Source organism: Rhyacophila brunnea, unplaced genomic scaffold (assembly GCF_057557595.1).
Source record: "Rhyacophila brunnea isolate RB1 unplaced genomic scaffold, BYU_Rbru_1.0 scaffold_44, whole genome shotgun sequence".
NCBI lineage: Eukaryota > Metazoa > Arthropoda > Insecta > Trichoptera > Rhyacophilidae > Rhyacophila > Rhyacophila brunnea.
Window position 1 is genome coordinate 1229815 of NW_028233109.1, and position 20484 is coordinate 1250298.

General features: G+C 25.1%; 1 non-coding gene across 1 annotated transcript; it reads left to right on the plus strand.

Moving 5' to 3' along the window:
- Positions 1-1023: 1023 nt before the first annotated feature.
- LOC147066637 (RNase MRP) lies at positions 1024-1181 on the plus strand. The gene has a single exon (XR_015071574.1).
- Positions 1182-20484: the final 19303 nt, after the last annotated feature.

The following is a 20484-nucleotide window of genomic DNA, read 5'->3' on the forward strand; positions in this document are numbered from 1 at the left end:
AAATAAAATTGTGGAAAAATTTATCTACATAGGTTTTAAAATAAGACGATGTATTTATGGGTGATCGTTAAGATAGTGAGTCATGAAAAATTATTAAGAAAAATAGTTTATAAACCGATCTAAAGTTGAGTTTGAACAAATTAAAATGGCCGAAAATCAAATTAAAATCTAAATTAAAATAAAGATAGCCAATTAAATCCTTAAATTGTGTTTTTGTGTAAAATTATTAATCTTTAAATAAGGGAAATGGTGTGATTTTCTATAATTTGAATCTTAACTTTGTTCACCGATAAATATAATTATTTAAAACTTAGATTTGAGAAAGGTTGGGAACGAGGTAGATAAAATAAATTCAATAAAAGATTTCCGGTGTAAATTATAACTCTTTTTTATTTTGATTTTATTTAAAATTTTTTAGGCAGAAGCATACGCGTCTAAAAAAATCCAAAATATGAACGCAAATTGGTTATTGAATAGCTATGCTTATATATGTGTGTGAATAAAAATGATGCAATGATCATATAAATTTGTTAGAAAAAATTATCATTAAATTTTTCTAATATTCATAAATTTAATGGACTCTAAGACTTTTTTTTATTTTTTTACCTGGAATAATTTCAACTGCTTGAATATAAAACGTTAAAAACAATAAATTATGCCGAAATAATTAAATTTAAAATAAAAATCTTTGTATACTGTATAAACATAATGTCTGCTACAATTTTAATTGTTTTCATGGTATTGTTGATATGATTTAACGACAACGAAAACACTTTATTTATTGTCTAATATACTCTTTTAAGAAACCATGCACAAATGAGTTTTTATATTTTTGTTTCCCTATAATTTTATCAAACCTTCATTTTAGAATAATTTATTTGATTTCAAATTCTATTTTTTGAATTTGAGATTCAATTCATGTTTTATTTCGATTTTGCCAATCGTTCTGTGGCTATATATTTATTTTGATTTAGAAACCATATTTTTTAAATTGATTTAAGTTGATATTTTTAACCCAATGTTGAAAATCTCGAAGAACAGCATCGGAGTAGAAATACTCTGGGGAAAGTCCTCGGACATTTGCAGAGATGCACCTTGAAAAGGGTTTTTTCGTCATTGCGATAGTTATGCTGTTAGGTATATTGGTCTACCAACTCGATGAGGCTTACTCTCGAGAGTTTCAACCATTTAAGCTAGTTTTTTTATTTCACTGAATATAATTTTTTGATAAGTAAATTCAACAAGGACTGATATTCATTTTGTGATTTAAATACATGTCTAATCTCATACCCTTCGAAGAAAAGCAATTTACAATCAAAGGCATCCCTCTCTTCGTATTAATCCTGCTATTTATTTAAGCATAACTTATGTATCTTGGAATATTTAATATGTTATTACCTACCTAGACTGTGAATTTTGTATGTCGCATCTTCAATGTCTAAAAAAGCTGGTTTTAAGTTGCACGTTCACCAAGAATTTTGTAAAACAATGTCATTGCAGCTGCTAATCATTTTGCATGTATGCTCATCCAAAAGAGTCGGGTTTACATTGCATAAGCTTTCATACATAAAAAATTGTAAACAACAAATTGATAATAAGGATCTTGCCATCCTACAAATATTAATTGATTTTTTAATGCGATATATAACCAACCAGATTGAGACATATATAAAAACCTTGGGATTGAGAAAATCCCTTGAATTAATGAGTCTTTAACGGATAAGAGATATTGAAAAGAACTTCAGAGAGAATAAAATAGCCGAAAGTATTAGTACGTTGTGTGCACGAGAGATCACACAAGTTGTTCTTGAGAACAAAAACTAAAATTATGATGAATAATTTAGCCCTTTAATGAATAAATATAATGCAATTATAGAGTTTATAATTTTGATTTAGCTATAGTTAATTTCTATTCTAATTCAAATAAAATCTCGAAAATAATTTTTAACTTTTTTCTTATCTTGGTTATGGGTATGACCAAAAAAATTAAATACTGAATATCCTGTATTTTTTGAGATACATAGTCTCTAAATATAGATAGATTTCAGTTTTATTTACCAAGTATTAAAGGTTAACTTTTTTTAACTTAATCGCGTCAATTGTGCCACAACATAGGGAAACATTCCTGTCAAAATAATAATGGCTATATTTACTTGAACTTTCGTAAAAGAATCGAGTGAACTTGTCAGAGAACCATGATCAAGTTTATGCTTATAACCAAAGGCTCTATTTTAGTGTGTATCGGCCTATCAATGTATTCCTTTATGACAGCGGCTCTTAAATATCTGTCGGGTAATTTAATAATGCCCTTGCATTTGTATAATTTGAACCTGAATCATTTAAATTGAATATCCTAAGTCAATTATTGATACTGTTAAACGTAGTCACCTTTACTTAAAAATAATGCAAATAACCACATTTTACCGATATAAAAAAAATTAAAGTTTTTAAAAATAGAAATAATAAGAAAATACCAATCTTATAAATATAATTTAGTCATCTAAAAATCTATATGCAATAAATATTTTGAATTTCTACCATGTATGGTCTCTTTATAAATATTATATAATAATTAATCGAGTAAATCACCTTAAATCATGTCAGAATTTTAGCTAATTGAATTCGGATAGGCGTTAAAGCTATTTTTTTATGGCTAAATTATTCTTTATTATTTTAGTTTTTCTTCTCAAGCACAACTTACTTGATCTCTCATGCGCACAGCGTATTTATACTTGGCTATTTTCTCCTCTTTGGAGTCTTCTTCAATACCTCAAATCATTCAAGAATTATTAATTCAAAAGTTTTTCTCTATCCCAAGTTTGTATTTATGCCTTAATCTGGTTAGTTAGTTCGAGTTCTTTCGGATATCTTTTATTATATTGTGTTACCACACCGTCCTAACTTATAACATATGGAATAATTTCTGTCTTGCATTTGTATATTAATTACAGCACGGATGCTAGAAGATAATACTTTCTCAATTTTTCGTTTTCAACTATGTTTATGTTTTTAATACTAAGCACAAAAATTTCTATGAGAGGGATAATTTTTTTTTATCATATATAAAAATACCTGGTCTTTCATTTGGTAATTTTATATCACTTTTAATTCTTTAAATACTTTATTCTCTGCGAATACATTTTCCATTATTTCTTTTAATATGTGTCTACGGATTTTTTTGAAATTATATTTCTTTGCTAGCATGAAAGAAATATGATTATGTGATTATTTTATCCTCCATTATATTATATATTAACTTTTTTGGAATTAATTTTCTGATAAAATAGATTATTATGAAGATTAGAAAATTGGAAATGTCTATTTTGTTCAATATAGCTTTACCTACCATCAAAAGAAATATTTATTTTAGTTTTCTAAATTAATTAATTTTTTTCGAGCATGATTTTTATAAGCCCCAAAATCCATGATTTTATTTTAATAAACAATACTTTCGTTCATTAAAACATAAAAATTTCAGTTTATATTTAGATCGTGATTTCTGTATTTATTTTATAATACATATGTGTATCTAAGCACTAAATATTTTTAAAAATGTAAACTTTATTAGATATGATTGCTTTAGCTGGACTGATAAAATTTCTTTGATGGTCTTGATTTTTATTGAATATTAACGGTAACTCTGCTGTGAAGTTTTTTACTATATGTAAATTGTATTAGATATGGTTACTTTTAGACAATCTTATAAAATTAACTCTGATTGTTTAGAATATTTTTTAGATATTAAATTATATCTTATAGTTATTATCATGAAAATTTTGGAATATATTTTTTATTTTGAATTATTATATGGACTTAACAAAGATAAATTTTATTTATAAAAAAAATGGTGTATCTTCTGTATACATTTTTTTTAAAATATTATAAAATATTAGTCTGTTTTTATTTTAAACCTCAAATCTTATTGGCATTGATATAAAATTATTCTTCTTGAAATAATTTAGAATCAGCTATATACCTTATCTAAATTGTAACTTTTAAGATGAATCGTTTTCTTAATTATTTTTTTTATCCGTGCTAAAGGCATTATTTTGTCTTCATCACTCTATAACTTTAAAATGAGGCTCTAAAAATTTGATATTTTACAGTTTTTGTTGCATCGATTTTATATTAACAACATGTCAAAAAAATTACTATGAATACGTGTATGTGTAAAAAACCAAAAAATATTGATATTAATAAAAGATATTAGTTTTAGAATGTTTTTATAATATTAATTTTTAACTTTATGAGCACTGATTATTTAAGAAGAGTCTTACATATCTTGAAAAAAAGCAGAACTAAAATTTAAATCTATAAAAATTGGTAGTAATATATGTTTTTTTACCTTTTTGAATATACAAAAGGTTTTTCTGGTAATTTATTTTACTAATTAAGGGTTCTTTTGGCCAATTCAAATATTAGATGGTTTTTAATGGCAGAAAAAAACCAAAAAAATTGTATTATAATAAAAAAAGTATAGGCCTGTTATATATGCACCATCTTTTTTATTTTGATTAAACACTTTATATACCTTTTATTTCATATATTTCTTATTTTTTATTTGTTTTTAAGCTTTTAATATTTTTCTTTTGGTACTTCTTGTTTTTTATTGTATAATTTTATAATTTTGAGATTTTAATATTTTTATTTCTAATATTTTCAGATTTTGATATTTGTTTCCAAGCTTTTAATATTTTTCTTTCGATATTTCTTGTTTTTTATTTAATAATTTTCTGATTTTATTATTTTCTGATTTTATTATTTTCCGATTTTGATATTTTGTACTTGGTATTTATGCCTTTAATATTATTCTTATGGTATTTCTTGTTTTTTATTTAATAATTTTCTGATTTTGATATTTTTTATTTGTTTTTAAGCTTTGAATATTTTTCTTTTGGTATTTCTTGTTTTTTATTTAATAATTTTCTGATTTTATTTCTACTATTTCTTATTTTTTATTTGTTTTTAAGCTTTAAATCTTTTTCTTTTGGTATTTCTTGTTTTTACATTTAATAATTTTCTGATTTTATTATTTTCTAATATTAGATTATTTTTTACTTGATATTTATGCTTTTAATATTTTTCTATTTGGTATTTCTTGTTTTTTCTTAAATGGTATTTTTATTTTCTACTTTCAATATTGTGTGATTTGCATTTCTGATACTCGTATTTCAAATTCAAATTTATTATTATTTTTACTTGATATTTGAGCTTTTAAGAATCGAAATCTATAGCATTTATTTTCAACCCAACTATAAAATGCAAGAAGATCTTAACCAACTTGTTAAAGAGTATTTAAAGTTAATAAATAACCAAAGTGAAATATCATCAACTTTTATAAATTATCTTTCCCATTATACACGGAAATCGTCAGGAAATACAGTTTCTTCCATCCAGATTCACAAAGATTTAGAAAGGAAAAGTGTAGAAGCCAGAAACATTTATACATCACTTAAAAATAATACAGAAATAGATAAAAAGTTGATTATGTTTCTAATAAAAACTTCAGATTTGAGAAAATATAAAAGAATAAAAATAGGTCTTGATAAGAAATCTGAGATCGGCACCGAAATCTGCCAATACATTAAAAAAGGTGCTCTAGGATTCAAAATTGGTTATTTTAACGATATAAAATTGTTTAAACTCAAAGAAACTTTGGATTTACATGTTTATGAAATTATCTTTCGTGTTTATCAAAATGCACACATATACAAAAAATTAAAAAATGCTGATGAAAATTATCAAAGCAGGGCACATTTAAATTTCTACGAAATAATTAAAACAGAACTATCATCATACGAACAATTGGTAATTAATCAAGATCTTAAAGATGGAATACTTGGGTTTCATTTGGGCATGTGGAAAGCATATCTTCAACTTCAATTCATTAACCAACTGAATGAATGTTTTAGAGATAACCCTAAAAATCCGTTTGAGTTCCTCAAGCTATACGAATATAATTTTAATAAAAATGTTAATGTATGTGGTCAAGACACAATAATAAAAACATGTTCATCTCATTTAAACAATCTTGTTAATCAATTTGTGTGCACTGGAAATTTTAGAGATACGACAAATGAGTTTTTTATTACTATTAATACAAATAACGTCATAAATGATCTTTGGGAACATTTTACTATTGATTATGGGTTTGTGCCTTATTTTATTTCTCATAAAGTGGCCCATAAAATTTTGTATATTGGAAAATGCCTATTTTTAATCAACAAAATAGAAAAATATTCGTTGAATAACAGAGTCAATATTTTAGAAACAAATCTGGAAAATAGTATTGACAATATCATAAAACAAGTTAACGAAAAAATTCATCTCGTCTTTATTGTAAAAGAGGAAATGATCGCCCATATAAAATCAGCAAAAGATATTTTTATGTTCGGAAGATCTGATTTTATAGAAACACTTGTATTTTATATTAAAGACTATAGCAAAGCATCTAACAAAGTTTTATTCAACAGAAGTATGAGTTTCGTGCTTGAAAAGGCTCTTAGAGACACTTTTAAAGAGCTAAACGGATTTACGGAGAAAATTGACGTTTGTATTCTAGATAACGAAAGAAAATGGGATTATATTTCTTTGTTCTGTCAACTGGAGTTTCCTACAAACATAATTTTTACAAAAGAAATTATTATGAAATACGTATCTATTTTTAAATTTTTATGGAGAATCAAAAAAATTGAACATTTACTAAAACAACTAAAGAAAAAAAGCTTCGATACTAACGGAATGATAAGAATTATCACCTACTTGAACTTGATTCACAAAATTTATAATTACGTGTTCTTGGACATCATCGATAAAGAATACAATATATCTTTGGAAAAATGTCTATTTATAATTGATGAACTTCGTAAAAGACTCAATTTTATACTCGATTCTATCCTTCTTTGTATATTTCAAATTCCTGGAAAAGGGAAAGAGGAAATCGACGTCTTCTTGGGGTCTCTAGAAAATCTATGCTTGTCATTAGGAAGACCAGAAGTTGATTCGGTCCAAGATCAAGTTGTCAGAAGTAATTTGAACGATTTTTTTACCATTTTCTCTCAAAAACTAAAAAACACGGCTTTATGTGACTTAAACAAATTCATCTAGCCCTTTCGATCATTAAAATATTATTTGTGGTGTTTATTCTATCCATTTCAGCTTTTTAATTTTTAAAGCACGATTTTATGTGACTTAAACGAGTATTTCTAGCACTTTCGATCATTAAAATCTTATTTGTGGTGTTTATTCTATCCATTTCTACCTTTTAATTTTTAAAGCACGATTTTATGTGACTTAAACAAGTATTTCCAGTACTTTTATTCATTAAAATCTTTTATGGTGTTTTTCTATCTTAGCATTTTTAATTTATATAGCGCAAATTTTTGCGGCTGAAAAAAATTCACCAGGCTTTTTAGATCATCAAATCATTTTTTAGGTGTTTTTTTGATCTTTTAATTTTTATAGCGCGATTTTATGGAACTTAAAAAATTACACCTAGCCCTTTCAATCATTAAAATCATTTTTTTGTTGCTTATTATATCCATTTATACCTTTTAGTATTTATAGTTTATTTTATTATCGGAACCAATTTTTTTTTGTTCAAAAATTTAAGCATATTGATAAAGAAAAAAATAGCGAAAAACCCCCTATTAATCATTAATATTAAGATTTTTAGAAAAATAAAAATAGGCTAATATTGAGTGCATAAAAAATAATTGTATTCTATTGGCTTTATTTATATTAATTAAATATACACTAGGAAAATTGTCTCTGGTATATGATGAAGATACAGATATTATGTAAAGATATTAAGTGCTCTTTTTCCGCAATAACAAACTCAATACATATTAATTGGAAATATGGGTGGATAAAACTTCACTATATCGTGTGAACTTCGAAGAGATTCATTTTCCAGATAATCAGGTGGAACTCTAGTTAACAAGGTAATAAGGGATCATAAAAACACCATTATATGTTAAGATCAGATACTTATTAGCAGAATAAGAAAAAAATATCTAAGAATTTAAGTATGTGCGGAGATTAAAATTTTTATTTATATTTAAACATTGAGAATTTTGGTTTCCTACAATAAAAAAGTAAATTAAAAGTTATTTATGTGTAAAGGGTGATTAAATCTCACTCTATTATGAAAAAATTGTTAATTTTTTTTTCTGCAATACATAGTTATAATCTAACGATTTAGATATGCGTTGAGATTAGATTTCACTGTATACTGCAATATTATCAAGAATTGTTATCTTAATAAGTATGTTTACCCCAAAATTTAAGATTTTAAGAATTTATGACGGAAAATCCCCCGCCCAAAAAAAATATTCACTCTAATTAAAATAATACACTTTTAATTCATAAAATTAAGATCTGATATAATTTTAATTAGACAATTTATGTATCTATTTATTGTTTTTCCGACAAAAGGATCGTTTATTTATGCCGAATAAGGCTTGCTTTTCCAATTAGTTTGCTTAAAATGTGCTTTATAGAATATATAAGAGCTTTAAATATACTTTAAAGCATTATTGGTCAGGGTAGAATCTAAAAAGACATCAGAAAATTAAAAAATAATAGAAATAGTATTTAAATCAAATAATGTCGCCTTAAAGGAACGTAAATATATCCAGACATTATGTTTTTTTATGTTTAAATATGTTTTGAACTAATTGTAAACCTATTAGCCGTATAATGTCGCAGATTTTAAATATAGCGACTTATTGTGTCTATGTTTCCTTTAAAAAATCGAATTTAACGTTTAAAATTTAGTCATAAATCCAGAATAACTGTATTTTATACTTCCTATTACAGATTATTTGCTTAAAAATTATTTTTATTTCTATTGACTTTACTATAAACACAAAGGTTTTATTTTAATCGCCGTTTTATTAATTTTCTATATTTGTTTTTCCTTGTCAAGACAAGACCAATTATAATTTCATCATATAAAATACATAATTTTCGAATCGAACCAATATTAATTATATAACTTTGTTACTTATGACTAAATTAAATGTAAATTTAGTGTGCACTTTTTGTCGTTTATAAAAAATTAATTTAAGTTTTATAGATAATATATTGTTCACGTTGATTAGTGGTCACAAAAACAAAAAATCTGCAAGTAATTTCTTCATTATATAAGACAGACTACAAAAATATATGATTTGAATCTATTTTGCACTATTTGCAAGCTAACAACCTAATAAATTCAAACAATTTTAAAAATACATTCATAATAGTCTATAAGCGTCTCAAAAAAAGATATATTTTGGCAATATATTTATTCTTTATACATATGGTTTCTTCTAGACACCAATTTCAAAACCTAAAAAAAGTATCGAAAAAACATAAATTTTTATAAGAGTATCTCGTTATCGAAAATTTTGCATATATCTATTGAACCAAACTCAAAAATCTTTGAAACGCTATATTTTGGCCTTCGCTGTAGATCAAAATGGGTTTGTTTTTTTCATTTTTAATATTTACATATGCTTTTTTGGTATTTAAATATCACATGTGTAAATTTCTATTCTAAATTGAAATATTTATTATGACCTTCTTCGGATATTAAAAATAAAATCTGAGAATTTTATATATCTACATTTCATAAACAATTAATATAATTATTTACAGTATTATGACTGGCCTAGTTTGTATCTGATTTCATCAAACAGCCCTTCTAAATATTCACGAAAAAATATGTGTGTGATTCAGTAGAAATATTGTATAAGTATTTATAAAATTGTAATAATTATCTTGGTATTTATTTTATTGTAAAATTAATTGTTTCAAAAATCTTAAATAATACATGATATGATTAATCTCTCTTAATACATATAAATAGCACTATATATGGTTCATTGTATCTAATATTAAAATTCATATGACTTGTGGAAACCTAAAGCGCATAAAATTTAAAACTACACAGAAATTTACTTTTTTAATATTAAAATACAATTTTTACTGGTGATAAAATATATTATATATTCTTCTGATCAAAAAATAGATTTTAATACACAGAATATAGTTAATTGTAATCTTTTTCATGTAAATTCGGATTCTTTTTAATTCATTATCAAGATGTCATCAGATAAAGTTTCAATTAATTCATCAATCAAATTAAAAATATGTGTATTTTGTCTGATAAACTTTACAATATAAATATGATTTAAAGGAATAATTTTCATACATAAATATTTATTTTTTGTCTTTTTACGTAAAATTTATATTCTCTTGTTATTTAAAAGGAGATTTTATAATTCCTAACTGATATGATTACATCCAACTAGGTATATTTAGAAGATATAACTTTGATTAGGACTTATAAGAAGAGGGTTATCCACGCTCCTTTTAAAAAATAAAGTAATATTGGATACCTTAAAATAAATTAAGGTTTAGATAATACACAAAAATCAGGTTTAATCTAATTATTATAAAGATGAACATTGTTTCTATTGTTATGGAGAATTTAATATACATGCATATCTTCTATGATGACGATAACATGGTTATATTCGATGCCGCTGATGCCGAAATCATCAAAAAGGCCAAAAAAGCCAAAATAGATCAACCTCATTATAAAGCTGAAGAGTTCCGAGATCTTGAAGACCGTGAAAAGAAAAGAAAGATACTGGCTATATTTTCAACGAGCTATTCCAAAGACAGAACTAAGGGTGGTGAACAAGTTGAAGCTGAAAGAAAAATAATCGGAAAATACGAAAAAAAGAACAGAAAAAAGAACAGCAAAACAAATGGTTATTTAGATACAAATGAAAAGCCACCAAAACATACAAAAACCGCAACGAACGGTGAAAACTTTGAATTTAAAGGCTTGAAAATCAAAGCCATACATATACCGTATCAAACTAAAGACTCTTTTTGTTATTATATAAATGGTGGTATGGATAAATATCTTGTAACGGGGGATAAATTTAATTTTTTGAGTCTTGGAAAATCCCTTCAGGCAAAAGACAATAATATTCATGAAACTATGAAGAGACTTAGTTCGAGAGTGGATAGCGCTACAATAATGCTTTATGGAAATGATTATAAGGAAAAAAATATGAAATCATTGAACAAGTATTCGAAACTTAATCCTCCAAAAGACATTGAATTTAAAAATTTTCTCACTTTTGATGAAGAAAAAAGATACAATCCGTTTCTCAATTTGAAAATCTCCAAGAGTAAAGGTAAAACTGATAAAGAAAAGTTTGATTACCTGAAAAAGAAAAAAGACGTCGAAATTTTTGAATAAAGAACAATGTAATCACACCATAGAGATATAATTTACTCTATTTAAAATTTATACTTATACAGAAACCTCATCGTATATTATATTATGATGTTTGCAAATTGGGTATATTTAATCAAATCGAATAATTTTAAATTTTCAGATGACAATATAAAACATTGCATTTGAGAATTATTTTTTTAAATTTTATGGTTTGAAGGGTAACAAAATCTCAACTAAAAAAATAAGCTTATCATCCGGTTTATAATATATTTAAAAAATCTTCTCCAGTGTATCGTACCCTTTATCCTTTGTAAATTATATTTTTAGAAGATTATGAAAAGTTCATACTCGTATAATAAAGTTTCTAGCATGCATTGTTTGTTTTTTTATGAATAAATCAAATGTTAATATATATAAGAAGGGTGTCGTAGCTTTTAATATTTGTGCAATTATCCCACTCTCCCTAATAGGTTTTTTTTTTCGAATTTCGTTTATCAAAGTGTATTTTCGTATCTACAAAGAAGTGGTGAGACCTGGTAAATATGCAAATCATTATTCACAAATTATTTGGAATTAACTTTCAAAAAGGGGAATTATTATCTTTCAGCCCAAAAATTTAATAATACATAACAATGGTGCATAAACTTAAATTTATTTGTAAATTATTGAATAAACAAGGGTTGCTATATACAGCGTCTATTATGATATGTACAAATAATTTTCTACATATTAATTGAATGGTTTTTTAAAGTGGTATATTTGATGTTTTTGTATATCTTGATATTAATGCCTTCGAATAAAAGCCCGAAAAAAATAAAAACACCAAGTCTATATATTGATTTGAAAAAATGAATATTGAACATAAGTAAAATTAAGTTAAAAGGATAATATTTGTTAAAAAATGAACTCTTTTCTATAAATTTATGAATTTGAAGGCGTATGCTATTAAGGTTATTTTGTTAGTTTATCTTCATAGTTTTTTTATCGAAACAATTTATATTCAAAGTAATTATAATTTAAGGCTCATAAATCACCTTCAATCTTTAATTTAGATTTTACGAATATGTATTTTATTGAATATTATCTATTATTTATAAGAAAACGTGAAACTCATATATTTATCAAACGTATAAATAGCAACCTCTTAATTAGATTTGGAATTATTAAAAATTTAATTTTTTCTAAATAAAATTTAAAAATAAATATTTATTTATTTTGATCGAATAAATTTTAGATTAATATCGAATACGCCAATAAAAATACGGTAAAAAGATATTTCTCTATTATTCCTCTGTGATCTCCCAAATAGGTTGTAATCCTTCGTTATAAGAATTTATTGGTAGTGTTGGGCTAGAAAATAAAGAAATCCTTTTTCGTAATGTTGAACGAATATAGTCCTGGCTTGTAAATTTGCAATTCGTATGTGAAAAAACAACGTTTCTATGTATGAATGGCCTAATATCGTTTACATTTGTTTTTTTAAACTCTTTTTTATCAAAACCATCATTGATTTTCATTTTTTCATTTTTTTCTGCACATTTATTCTTTATTTCTTTTCCTAATATTGCATTATCTGTATTAAGTGAATATGGGGCGGTATTCGCTGTAGAGCTTCTAACCTTCATATTAGTTTTATGGATATTCTTGCTAGCTTCTGGTCTCGTCGTCTTTTTTCCTAAAATATTTGATAATCGATCTTTTGTCCCATGGTTTTCTATTTTAGAATCTTTATTTGAATTTTGAGCACATTTTAATTCTTCGCTTGTATTATTTTGTCCCATATTATATTTTGAAGTCTTCATATTTAATCCTCTAGATATAACCAGATCTTTATTTTTTTCTTCTAGATTATATATATTTTTTAATTTATTATTCCCGTCAATGGAATTTTCTTCTTGACTTTTTTGTGGATTTTTATTTATTGAATCTTTAATGCTATCATTTTTAATTATGTTTAGCTTTTTAAATTTTTTTGCGGGCTCTAACGGTTTTTCTGTTCCAATTTCTGTTAGAATTTGGATGCTATTTTTCTTTTTTGAATTAAATTTGCGCTTCTTCAAATTGGTGTTATCTACTTGCTTATTAAATATCCTTTCTACATTTTCTTTCACTTCTCCAGTATCTTGTGTACTTGTTTTATTCAACTTGTTATCATCGAAAAATAATGATTTTCCTTCTTGAAGTCTTTCTTTATCATTTTCTGTCAGAGTGTCATCATCATTTTCACTTCGGTGCGTATAAAAGAATGAAAATTCAATATTTTTGTAATGTAAACTGAGAAATACTTCTAAATTCTCAAAATAAGTTGCTATTTTACAAGAAATCAATCCAGAGAGTCTTGTAAAATTTTTATGATCACCTTCAGATAATGTTATATTTAAATCGTTTTGCAAACAAAATATGTTAAATAAATATATCAATTTTGATAGATAATAATTTTCACTTATATGAATATCTAAATGAATATTTTTTTTCTTGAGTATAAGACTTGAAATCTTTATATTATCTGGTAACTTAAGTTTAGATGTATTCTTGTGAATTATCTTTTCAAACTCGATAAAATTCCAATCGTTCTCGAAAATATATTTTTTAAATATATTCACCGCTATAAACTGTGTATAATCATAATAAAATATAATTTCATTTTTTGAATTTTTATTTGCCGTTGGATCCTGGAGTTTAGTATGAACATATGTAAATACATTATGATGATGAAAAATATCTAGCTGCTCAAATAATTTACAAGAACTATCCTCGGACATTTTTATGCATTTGGAATATTCAGTATCTTCTCTTATCATTATCCAATTGCGTGTTTCTTCTATAATAACATCGACTAGCTTTTTTTCATCTTGTAACGCATTAAAAAACACATCACAGGCATATGGAAGTAGTTTTTTAAAAAATTTAATATCTACTATGCATATTGCATGTAAAATTGATACTGGAAGCACATCTGCACTTATATCCTCAAAAATTTGACAATACTCCTCACATTTATAAAATGTTTGTGTTAGGGATTGTATTTTTTTGCCTGAAAGTTTGGAGTCAAGAAGTGAAACAAATTTTTTTTCATGAATTAAATTATGCTTTAAGATTGCGCTTATATATTGAACAACAAGCAAAACACTTTCATATACATAAATATGAGCATCTTCGCCCTCATACTTATCAACAGATATTCCGTCTCTTCTTGTCTTCTCCAAGAAAGCAAATAGACTCAAATTATATCTAAAATCTATATATTTTGGTGTCTTATAGTCAGAATAGACAAAATTTTTAGTGCTGGTTGTATATTCAGCTGAGTTCTTTATCCAAAAACATATGTAAAATATAGCAAAAATAATTACTACGTAGATAATATTCATAAATTTTTATCTTGAATTGCATTTAAACGAACTTTCCAATTAGAGAAAAAAGGAAATTAGCCATCCATAAAAATATAATTCAATAAACCAATTTTTTTAAACTATATTCAAATACCACAAATGAATCAATTGCAAATTTTATAAATATTATTACAGTCTGTATTTGATTGAGGTGTTTATTATAGAAGAATGTTATTTTTCGTATATATAAATATATATTTAAATTTAACCATCGTCGAAATAAATTTCAAAAAGCAAAGATTGTAATTAATCTTTTACACTCTTTTTTATTAAAAATATAAAATATGTGAAATCCTACGATTTCTTAGCTTAAAATAAACAGACAAAACACTTTATTTCATTATTATTTATATCATAAATAACATCTATTGTCAAATTTAAGGAAAAACAAAAATATAATCACAGTGATTATCAGCATTCCTACAAAATATTTATTTGATATTTCATTAAACAAATTTGCTAAATTTTAATTATAAACCGGCATTCATTCTGGGCACATTAATCAATCATAGAATAAATTTATTTATGGGGAAGTTAAATATCAAAGCCACATAAATTTTGAACGGGTTATATAATTGATTTTGTCGATTCACGCAAGTACCAAGTAAATTGAGTATCCGATGTTCGTTCATATAATTTTCTTTAAAATATCTAGATACCTGAATAAAAAAACGAGTGAACAGAAATTATTCATCAGGGTGTTGAAAGAACTAATATTCATGAATGCCGCAAAATGAATTATTATATTTTCCATTTGTGGTATATTAACTTTTTCCTAATACTATTTTAAGATTAACGAATTTCAATTAACTTGTTCTATTTTTTCATGAAATTTATTCTTATTTTTATGTGAGCTCAAGAGATATATGATTTAATTTAATAATTTAAATACAACAATTCTGAAAATATTATATCTATAGACTTTAATGGGCATATCATAGTCAATAAGTAAAAATGATCACAATCATGTTTTTTCACCAACTGGAAATAATTCTTTCGCCTAATATTATTTTTAACACCATAAATGATAATAATCCAATATAAATCGCTTAACAGAGCTTTATAAATTATAAAACAGTTTATTTTAACACAATTAAACTTATATAATGAATTAATGATTGTTTTTATGTTTTTTTGTAAATTAACCTATAATTGACCTTTTTTCATGGTCAAACAATAATATTGAATTGTATGATTGTTGAATATCCTCAAAAGAGAATGTTATTAGAAAAAAATATAATCCATTAAATCATATGTATTTCAAATCGAAAAATTTGGAAAATTAATTTCCTAAAATTTTATTTAAAAATTTACAGCGTGTGTGTTTTTAATCATCTACTTTAGAATCACTATACTTAATTTGCTATTCTAGGCAGTATAAATTGAAGAAAACAAAACCTTTATAAATCAATAGAAAAAGCATACTACCTCTAAAAAGTCAAATGACACTGAAAATTTTGAGTTCAAAAGAATTGGCTTTCACTGTAGCATAATATTATAAATGTATCCCTAAATAATCATTTGTAAAAAGTTATTGGAATGCCTAAAAAGGAAACTGTTTATGCTGATAAAAGGAAAATAATACAAATAAAATATTTCATTACACGAAAAACTATTTTCCGTTACTGTAATCTAAACTTCTATTTACTCTTTAGACTATTTTTGTCAAATTTTCATTCGGTAAATGACTAAAATACAAGATCAAGTTGTTTTAAGCTATCAGATTGATATTATCTTGTTTAAAATTTGGTTATAAGGATTTGGAAGGGTGAAATAAAAAAAATTCGCACAATGATGGGATATTCAGTGAAGAAAGATCAAAAAATGATCTTTTTCATAAAGTTTAATGATGATAAAGATTGCTTATTTATATCAGAATATTGTTATTTTTTCATATTTTTGTGCATGGCATAATGTGTTATTGAAAGGATATTTTCTATATTTTGGTTCAAATACAGAAAATATGCTGAATATTCGTAAGAGATCATTTGTATAATGTGCTTAAAATGACCTATAAAACATCTTAAAATGTCTAATTTTTTAAGTAATTAGAAGCAAAAACGAAAATACATCTAATTTTTTCTTTCTGAAATAATAAACTGCTCTATTAATATGTGTCACGTGGTTTCGTATAAAATCTAGTTTTTCCATAGCTATGAAATCCACAAAAGATGGCTGGAATGATCATAACTTTAAATGTATATATTAATCCTGTGATAAATACTAAATTACTAAATCTATTAATATGTGTCATGTGGTTTCGTATAAAATCTAGTTTTTCCATAGCTATGAAATCTACAAAAGATGGCTGGAATGGTCATAACTTTAAATGTATATATTAATCCTGTGATAAATACTAAATTACTAAAGATTTTAATAAAGAAATGTGGTTGAGTAAATTTAATCGACATCAAGAAATTGTTAGAAATTTCAGTTCTTCCATTCAAAAAACCACCGACAAGACTACATGCGAAGTTGTTGGCATGAATTTAAGATCCACTGGTAAATTAATAAGTGAGGTCTATGAACTCATAGCGGTGTATTATAGCAATAATATAGTGAGAATAGTAAGACCTAGGGCATTTTTCAAGTAGATTCTTAACTATAAGATTGAGCTTAATCGAGGAAGGGAACAAATAGATCCTACAAGAGTCTTTTAATTTGTAGGCACAAGCAGATCACCTAAAAATATTCGCTAGATTTCTTTTGAATAAAATTAAAAATACATTGAGAATGTCATTAAGAGAGTAGTTAGAGAGGTTAGTAATATATATTGATGAATGTAAAGGCCATGATTATACTTTATAAAAGACTATTAATATCAAACGATCGCGCATTTCATGATTTTGTTGATCCTGATTCTTTATTTTATAATCATAACGTTAAGTCATGTAATAACAAGCTGAATTACACATTAAAAAAGAGAAAGTTTAAGAAAGACAAAAGGGTCTGATGATTGAAGGTCTTTATGGTTTTTATCATATCAGAGGCAAGGTGATGTAATCACACATGACCTAATAAATATTTAAGAAATAAAATTTATACATTCAATTATGATAAAATATCCTTTTCACACCAGGTTCCAATGATTTTACCAAAATATTATATATTTTTATCTATTATTTTTTTACTTATGGATTAAGTTTCATCATATCAATTCCATCTATTAGATGTAATCAGCCCATTGGTAATATTACATAATTCCCTGAGGCATCTTTTGACACCTTCCCCTAATCTATCTTCATCAACTACTCTTCTTCCCTCAAATGAGATCAGTTCAAGTGTATTTTATATAATCATTAACTTTAAGTGGATAAAATGCTTTAACTAATTTATTGTATTGTATTGGGGGTTTGTCAATTTATCCAATCATTTTCAACAAACTAGGTAATAGCACCCATTGAATAAGTAAGTGTTTATATTATCAGAACTAAACAAATTAGATCAAATCAAGTCAAATTAAAATTTAGTGTCTTTCTTATATGAATTGATTGATATTTTGTTTTTTTGGTGCCATAAAAATTTTTAAAAATTAATATATGAACATAATTTTTGATCATAAAAAAGTATAGATTGTTTTTTGCGTAAAGTAAGGATATTATTTAATTTATTTATCGGTTAAGTTTCTTTTTATCTATTTGAACGAGGTCAGCCCATTGGGAATATTGCACAACTCCTTGATATATTTTTTGACACCTACACCTGTGCTATCTATGTCAACTGCTCTTATTCTTTCAAATGAGATGGGTTCAAGTGTCTTGCAGAGTGTGAGAGCTTGCATGTATGCTTCTACGTGTCTGGTATTTTTAGCACCCTAACATATTTTTATGGAATTTTGTAACTATCTCGTCCCAAGTCATTACACATGGTATTATTCTTGTTTTACATTTGTAGATTAACCAAGTTCATTCGCCAAGATGTCATACTTCCTATATTTTTCATTCTCAACTTCAGTTAAGTCGTCAAGGCTAGTTATACGTATTCCAATCAGTGTAATCATATTTTCTTTTTTATCGTATAGAAAAATATCAGGACCATTTTATTTGATTAATGTATCTGTTTTTATTCAGGTATCAACCTTTATTTCTGCATTTTCGTTTTCGCAGATCTCTTGTAGGAGTAAGTTCTGATCTGTTTGGTTTTCTTGAAGTTATATCGTCTTTATAGGAGAAAATGAAGACCTCTTACGATTTCATTGTGCCTTCGGGTGTAATCATGCAGTAACATTTTATTGAAGTAACTTTATTATAATTGTTATTTTTTATATTATCATACCATGCCATATTTTAACTGTTAACGTTATTTATAAAGTGTTTAATTTCTTATAAATGTGAAAATATAATGTTATTGGGGGGTTTTGTAAACCAATTATTTGATATTAGTTCCTTAGGCCTATATCCCACCGCACTATTTTTTTCAAAATTATTTATCACCGTCTAGAATTGAGTCTTTTAGAAAGACATTCTGATCAAATATATCTATAAAATTTAAACTTTTGTTTTATTCTGACAGTTTCTGATTTTTTTCGCTTTATATGGAATTAAAACCCGCGGTATTTGATTTGTTTACGTTATTATTTCTTTGTGCGATATTTTAAATCTCTATAGTTTATATTTGTATTCTAGGTTCATTATTCGAACTAAATAAACACTTTTAATTATATAAATGAATATAATTTGGCGTACAACTTAATTTTCATCTTATAATATATTAAAGTGAAAATAAAAACATAGTACCACAAATATTTAATTCCTTTTTGTCAAAAATACATTGTAATTTCTTCAGATTGAAATTCTGCTATAATATAAAATTTGTGGAGGTTTTGAAGCCATCTTGTGCAAAAAAAAACCATGAAATGAAATATTTAAATCTTTAAAAGACGAGAAATTCTGTTTTTTTAAAAGCTGATGCACAGAATTTTATTGGATATAAAGGTATAATCTAATAAGATCAATCAATACACTATGAAAACAAAATGCGGTAGTAGAAATCTGGCTGAGAAGGGGTTTTTAATTATAATAGGCAATTATTTTTATAATTTTACTCAGGCTTATAAAAATAAGATATTTCTTGATACATCGCATGCTTTTTTTTGGCTATCTGATGCAATAATTTTTTATAATCAAATATGCTGTGCGTATTTTCGGTATATTATTATATTATTATAGTTCTCATCTACCCAAATAAATATATAATACACACGATCGTTCTTAAATAATTACCATTTTAGAATTATAATATGCCAAAAGTAATATGATATCGTTAATATTTTTGGAATCTAATAAAGTGCATTCTATTTATTTCAAGAAATTTTCTTCAAAAAATGTTTTGTTTGATTTATGCGAAAAATATATATGTTAGATACATAAAAGGCATATTTTGTGTAAGTGAATTAGTCCTTAAATATATAAGTAGAACTTAATTTCGATTTATCATTATTCAAAGAAAATTATATTCTTCTGCAAAAAAATTAAAATATCTATACATGATCTTCTAATTTGAGGTATGAATATTTGAGTTGTGTTTAAATTGAAGTAATTGTTCTTTATAAAATATTAAAATATGGTAATAAATCTTTTTATTTTTGCATATTGATTTCTTATTTATGCTCTATGATATCTCCTACGATGAAAGACACCTTCCTCGCAAACATTCTCCTTCTAATGTCTTTTCATTCTATAATTGTAGTTATTTCGTAGATAAGATGTTTAGTTATAACCCATGATCTACCAGTTGATATTTATTGTAAAATTTATAAGTTTCATTCATACATAAACGGAGGAAAATCTCTTTTAATCAAAAATTTTGCCACATTCAGAAGAACCTATAAAAAATGCAGGTACGTTTTTATCA